Source organism: Callorhinus ursinus, unplaced genomic scaffold, assembly GCF_003265705.2.
Source record: "Callorhinus ursinus isolate GAN/ISIS: 27379988/994484 unplaced genomic scaffold, GSC_fseal_2.0 scaffold26, whole genome shotgun sequence".
Lineage (NCBI taxonomy): Eukaryota > Metazoa > Chordata > Mammalia > Carnivora > Otariidae > Callorhinus > Callorhinus ursinus.
This window is the reverse complement of record NW_027397088.1, coordinates 9,776,027-9,782,878: the sequence shown is the minus strand read 5'-3', so window position 1 is coordinate 9,782,878 and position 6,852 is coordinate 9,776,027.

Below are 6,852 nucleotides of genomic sequence, written 5' to 3'. Positions count from 1 at the left end.
GAAGTAAAACTTGCTTTAAACATTTTCAGGAATAAAACATAATCAACCAACCATTCTCTACTACCAGTTAAAGTATATTATCTTGAAAGTTCCTTCTTACAACCTCTGGCACACACTTTTTTTTTTATTTCATTTTTCTTCATTTACATGAATTCTCACATTGGTAATTAAGGCAGAGATTAAAAATTGGCATTTTCATGCCAAACACTAAAAAATTTTAAATATTTGCATAATTTTCAAATATACACTATTCTCAAACCTTTTCCAAGATGAAAGACATTTTTTCAGGGAGAAAGTGATTATTTAATTTGGCAAACCATAGAAATTTCCAGCTGAGGTACATTAAAACATTTTTACTATTGCCTCTAAGGCAGAAAATTTTCAACATTCCTTTGGCTATAAAAATCTGTCTCTACTGAGCAGAAATAAGCAGTTATCTTTGAAAAAATGTCAAAGCAGATACATTAATAGTTTTTGCTTATCCAAAGGCTTTATAAAATATCTTGTACCCATTTCTACAAGTTAAGTCTACTGATTTTCTTTATAATTATTACTCAGTTTTAAAAAATATTACTGGTAAATTAACAATTAAAAGACTAAATATTGAATTATACTATTTTTGTAAGAAATAAGCTACAGATAGTATGAACTCTTTAACAAATGTTAATTATCCTTTTTGACAATGCACTTAGCTTCAGGTAACTTTCACACTAGTGAAATCTAATATATGAGAATGCTTATGACAAGATAGGAAATTTCACAGGGACCCGAAAATTATACAACAAGAGAACCAAATGGAAATTCAAGAAATGAAAAATAAAACATTAAAAATAAAGAATTCCTCTTACAGACTTGCCAAATTTTATTGGCAAGAATTAGTGAACTTAAAAGTACGTCAATAGAAAAGAACCAAATTGATGTAAAAAGAGAAAAAAGTGAAATAAAATTATAAAGATGAAAGTGAACTAAAAATATAAACATAAAGGTGAAATGAAAACACATTTCCCCAAGTTCTTTGGGATAACAGCAAGGAGTCTAACATGCAAATAATTGGAGTTTCGAATTAGAGGAGTAAAAAAAGTCATGAGTTGTATTTCTGGTTTCAGTTCTAACATGTAAAAAAGCTTGGAAGTCATTATTCATGTCCTTACAACAAGAAAAAGCTATAATCAGTGAAAAATCGCCAACTTCCATCTGAGAACCACGACACAGGGAAAACTGCCTCCTTAAAATCAAGAGAGATATGTTGGTGAAGCACAAGCATCACAGCCAAGATGGGCTTACCTGGAAGAGAAATCACTGGAGTTATAACCAGGTGGAAACAGTGACCTGGTAATTTTTACAAATTGCTGGGGACCAAATTTGGATTCACTGGGGAGTGAGAAATTCCTGAGGACTGCAGTCTTAGGGGGACCTAAACACTTGTGGTTGGACCTCAAGAAATCCTACCAAATTCTCACACTAAAGAGCCAAGAAAAATATTGTGATCGCTCTGGAAGGAGGAAGGAATGTAAACTTTGTGAAATATGCCTAGAGTATTGTCTATAACAAAGACCTACTTGCCAGAGAGAACGTCTTTACTTGAGCCACATTCCACCTAGGGAAAGCATCTCCGTGACTCCAGTCCCCTCTATTCTTCCTCTGTCAACTAAAGGAAGAATAGCTAATGGTGGAATGAATAAAGGATACAGCCAGGAACACAGGCCACTAAAAGACTGAGATTTGGTCATCAGATTATAGAATGCCTTCCCTTCCCCACACCTTCCCACCATATCAATAGTACTTCAGTATAACATTGCATTGCAGGGGAAAGAGCTAGAAGACACAGACTTGACCTGAGTGGGGGTACTTAGAGAAGCCAAAGGCAATGGCAGTGACAAAACAAGGATACTAGAAAAATTTGGAGCCTCTGTCCCCTACAGTTAGTTATAGAAACATTAAAGACAGCCCAGCTCCTAGCCAGATGAACATGCAACCTCACACTAAAGCCCTATTTCCCTTCTTTCTTATTACTAGATCGATCATTTCTGGCTAAAAAAAAAAAAAAAAAAAAATTACAAGGCATATTAAAGGCAAGGGGAAACACACACACACACATTGATGAGACAAAGTAAACATCAGAACCAGATCCAGATTTGACACGTATTTTGAAATTATCATACAAGGAATTTAAAATAATTATGATTATTGTATTAAGGGAGTCAACGGAAAAAGTGGACAACATGCATAAACAGATGTGTAATGCAGTCAGAAATATCTAAACTTTGAGAATCAAAAGGAAGTACTACAAAGAGAAGAAAAGTGGGAGAGCAGAAAAAAATATTTCATGTAAAAATGACAAAGAATTGTCCATAATTACTGACAGACACCAAAGTACAGATCTAAAAAGATCAAAGGGCAACCAGCAGAATAAATGTCAAAAACTACAGTTAGACATTTCATATTCAAATTATAGAGAACAAAAGACAAAGAGAACATTTAAAAGAAGCCAAGGGAAAAATTCACCTTACCTATAGAGGAACAAGTAAAAGAGAAAGAAAAACAAAACAAAACAAAACAACAACAGACTTCTCATCAGAAATCATGCAAAGAAGAAGCAAGTGAGGTGAAATAATTAAGATGTTAAAAGGAAAAAAAAAACAGATAAAATTGGATTTATATATCCAGCCAAATTATCCTTCAAAATAAAGAAATAAAGTCTTTTTCAGAAAAACAAAACTTGGAGGAATTTTTATCTTCAGGAGAAATTCTCTGCAAGAAATGTTGAAAGAAATTATTCAGGGAGAAGGAAAATAATATAGGTCAAAAACTCAGGGTTACGTAAAGAAAAGACGTGTTGGAAAATGAGTAAGTGAAGCTAAAATTAAATATTTTTATTCTTACTTGATATGCCAGATAACTGTTTATAGTGATAACACTACAATGTAGTGGGTATTATAGCAAATTGGGTATTGAGGAATCTGGATATGTTTAAAAACTTATGTGTAATTCCTCAGGTTTGACCATAGTAAATCACAGAGGCTTTACCTCGCAGGCCTCAAAGGGGAGAATGGTCCCCCCTACACCAGACTTGGTGCACAGCCAATGCATCACAATCTCTGAGGACAGCTAGAGTCAGGAGCTCAGGCCTCTCTGGCTGGTCATGGTTTGCATATTTGCTTTCCTAGTCCGGAAGCTTTCACACAGATATTTTTTTATCTGAGTCTTTGGACAGAGATTTTCTTCAGGCGTTCCTACTGAGGCATCTTTATGAGACAGGGAAGGAAGGGAAAAATTTGAAAACAATGTTCCCCACTCTGACTCCGTATTTTACTACTCTAGACATTCCCCTCATCCTTCCTCCACCCCTGGATCTGTAAAACTACCACAGACTTTTGTTCAAGGCACCCTGTTCTGCCCCTCACCCTTCCCCCCACCCCCATAGCTGGTGTGGAAAATTAAGAATATGCAGATTATAACCTGCTTTATAAGGAGGCACAAGCCACTGACAGGGGGTTAGCATGGCTCCCTCAGCATCTGAACTCCCATTTTGGGCAAGCAAAAACCCCAAGGCAGTTGGGATTGAAAGCACAGTCTCAATAAACTTACACAAAGGAGATCAAATCAGAAGATTTATTACTTAGGAATCCTAGAAGTGGGATGGAGGTGCGCAATGAGTCATGAGAAAGGCAGTCTTCTGTCCCAGGTCATGAGTGAGCAGGAAACAGATAGCAGGGTAGCGAGCCCTTGCTATTCATAAAGTGCTTAGGGTGGTGGTCATTAACTTTTCCCAGGCTCAACTCTAAGTGTTTATTTTAAAAGATGTTTTGGGAAAAGTAAAGCAGGGATTTGTAGCAGGAATCCTAAGTTCAAGTCTTTATCTAAATGTCCAGACTCTGGGTATAACAGAGTTGCCATGCTGTAAAATGGTTCATAAGCAACTCAAAATGGCTGTTTTCCCTTCATACTCCCTCAAGAGTGAGATGTGCTGATCCACCTGACCTTTGACTGTTTGCCCTTCCATGGGGGAAAATGGAACAGAGGGTGCTGGAGATTTCTCCAGTTTTAGAGTCTTGCTTATGCCATCTTTAGTAAGTTATTAAAAGCTTAACTCATTTGTCTTTAGCTTGTTGCTTTAATTGGTTACTCCAACATCTGGCATCTCAGTTCTATCCCAGCTCAGCTGAGCTCTTGATGAATGTAAAATGAATGACACAAATATCAGGAGGGATAAGAGGGATGAATTGGGAACACTTTGATAATGTGCCATGAAAAATGAGAAATGAAAAATGAAAATGAAAATCACACCACATGAAAAAATACGGTGTGATTTGAAGTTACAATTAGATTATTTTAAAATGTATATTGAAAAATTCTAGGGCAGTCACTAAAACTTTTTTTAAGGAAATATAATGATATGTTAAGACAGGAGATAAAATGGAACCATATGAAATGTTCAATTAAAACCTTAGAAAAAAATAAAACCTCAGCAAGTAGTGAAAAGAGAGAGGGAGAAACAGAACAGAGATGCAGTGAATAAAGAAGAGTTATAAACATGGTAGATATTAATTTAACTATATCAAATTTGCATGTGAATGATGTAAATGCACTAAAAGACAGACATTGTCAGAATGAATGGAAAAAAACAAGACCCAACTGTATTTTGTACACAAAAAAACCTATATTAAATATAATAACACAGACTAAAAAGAAAGGAAATGAAAGATATTGCCCACTAACACTAAATACAAGGAAGCTTAAAAAGGACTTTAATTTCATACAGAATAGATTTCAGAGCAAGGAGAATTAGGAGAGATACATGGATGCATTACACAATGATAAAAAGATCAATTCTCAAAAAAAAAAAGACCCACAATAATCTCTAATGTGTAGGTACCTAACAGCAGAGCATGAAAATATGTGAAGCAAAGGCTAATAGAACTGAAAAAAAGGAATAGACAAGTCCACTGTTATAATTGAAGATCCCTCTTTCAGCAACGAAAAAATTAAGCAGGCAGAAAATGATTAAGGATAATTGACCTGAATAGCCCTATCAAGCAATGTAATCTAAATGACTTTTATAGACTAATCCATAAAACAACAGCAGAATACACCAATCATCTCAAGTTTTCATGGAACATTCACCAAGATAAACAACATCCTGAGCTATAAAACACACCTTCACAAAATTAAAAGAATAGATATCAAAGTATAATTTTTCATACCACAAAGAAATTAGAAATTAGAAAGTAGAAATCAGTAACAGAAAGGTAGTTGGAAAATCCCCCAATATTTGGAGATTTAACAACACCTTTGTAAATAACACATGGGGCAAAGAAGAATTCTCAAGAAAAATTTAAAAATATTTTGAAGTAAATGAAAATAAAAGTACAATTTATCAAAATGTATAGGATGCAACAAAAGCAGTTCTTAGGGGAAAGTTTATAACATTGAATACACACATTAGAATAAAAGCAAAAATCTAAAATCAATAACCTAAGATTCTTACTTAAAGAATAGGAGAAGAAAAAACAATTTAAACCTAACCATGCAAAAGAAAATAAACAGTAAAAAATAGAGGAGAAATCAGTGAAATTGAAATCAGGAAAACAAAGAAAACCAATGAAAATGGAAGTTTTTTTTTTTAATTAAAGATCAATGAACTTCATAGACCTCTAGCCAGGCTAGTGAAGAAAAAGACAGAAGACACCAATTACCAGTATGAGAAATGAAATAAAGGTCAACACAGTGGATCCCAGGGACATAAAAAAGATAACAAAGGAATACTGTGAACAACTCTTACCTCAATATTTGATATTTACTTATTTATTTATTTATTATTTATTTATTTTAAAAGATTTTGTTTATTTATTTATTTGACTGAGAGAGAGCACAAGCAGCGGGAGCGGCAGGCCAAGGGAGAAGGAAAAGCAGGCTCCCCACTGAGCAGGGAGCCCAATGAGGGACTGGATCCCAGGCCCCTGGGATCATTACCTGAGCTCAAGGTAGATGCTTAACTAATTGAGCCCAAATGACTCAGCCACCCAGGTGCCCCAATATTAGACAAAAATATTAGCAAATAAATTTATCAATGTATTAAAATGATACACTTTGATCAAGTAGGATTTATCCCAAGAATGCAAAGTTTGACTAATACCAATAATTGATTAATGTAATATACCACAGTAATAGAATCAAAGGCAAATCTACATGGTGATCAAAATTTATTTAAGAAAATGATGTTGCAGACTCTAAAAGTTTTTCATGATAAAAATACTCAATAAATAGAAACAGATAGAAATATCTTCAGCCTGATAAAAGACATCTATACAAACTTATAGCTAACATCATACTGAGTAGCAAAAGACTAAATCCTTTCCTATGAAGATCAGAAATAACATAAAGATGTCTGCTCCAATTATTTCAATCCAACATTGGCTAGAGGCTATAACCAGGACAATTCAGCAATAAAAAGAAATAAAAGGCATCCAGATTTTGAAAGAAAATAAAATTATTTTTAACCCTAAAGAACCCACTAAAAGCTTATTAGAAACAATAAATAATACAACAAAATTGGTGGACACACATCAATACACAAAATCACTTATATTTTTATGCAGTAGGAATAAACAACAAAAATAAAACAATCCAAAAATAAAATTAAGAAAATAGCTTCAGGGGCACCTGGGGGGCTCAGTCGGTTATGTGTCTGCCTTCAGCTCAGGTCATGATCCCAGGGTCCTGGGATCAAGCCCCACATCAGGCTCTCTGCTAGGCGAGGAGCCTGCTTCTCCCTCTCCCTCTGCCTGCCACTCTGCCTACTTGTGCTCTCTCTCTCTGTCAAATAAATAAATAAAATCTTTAAAAAAAAGA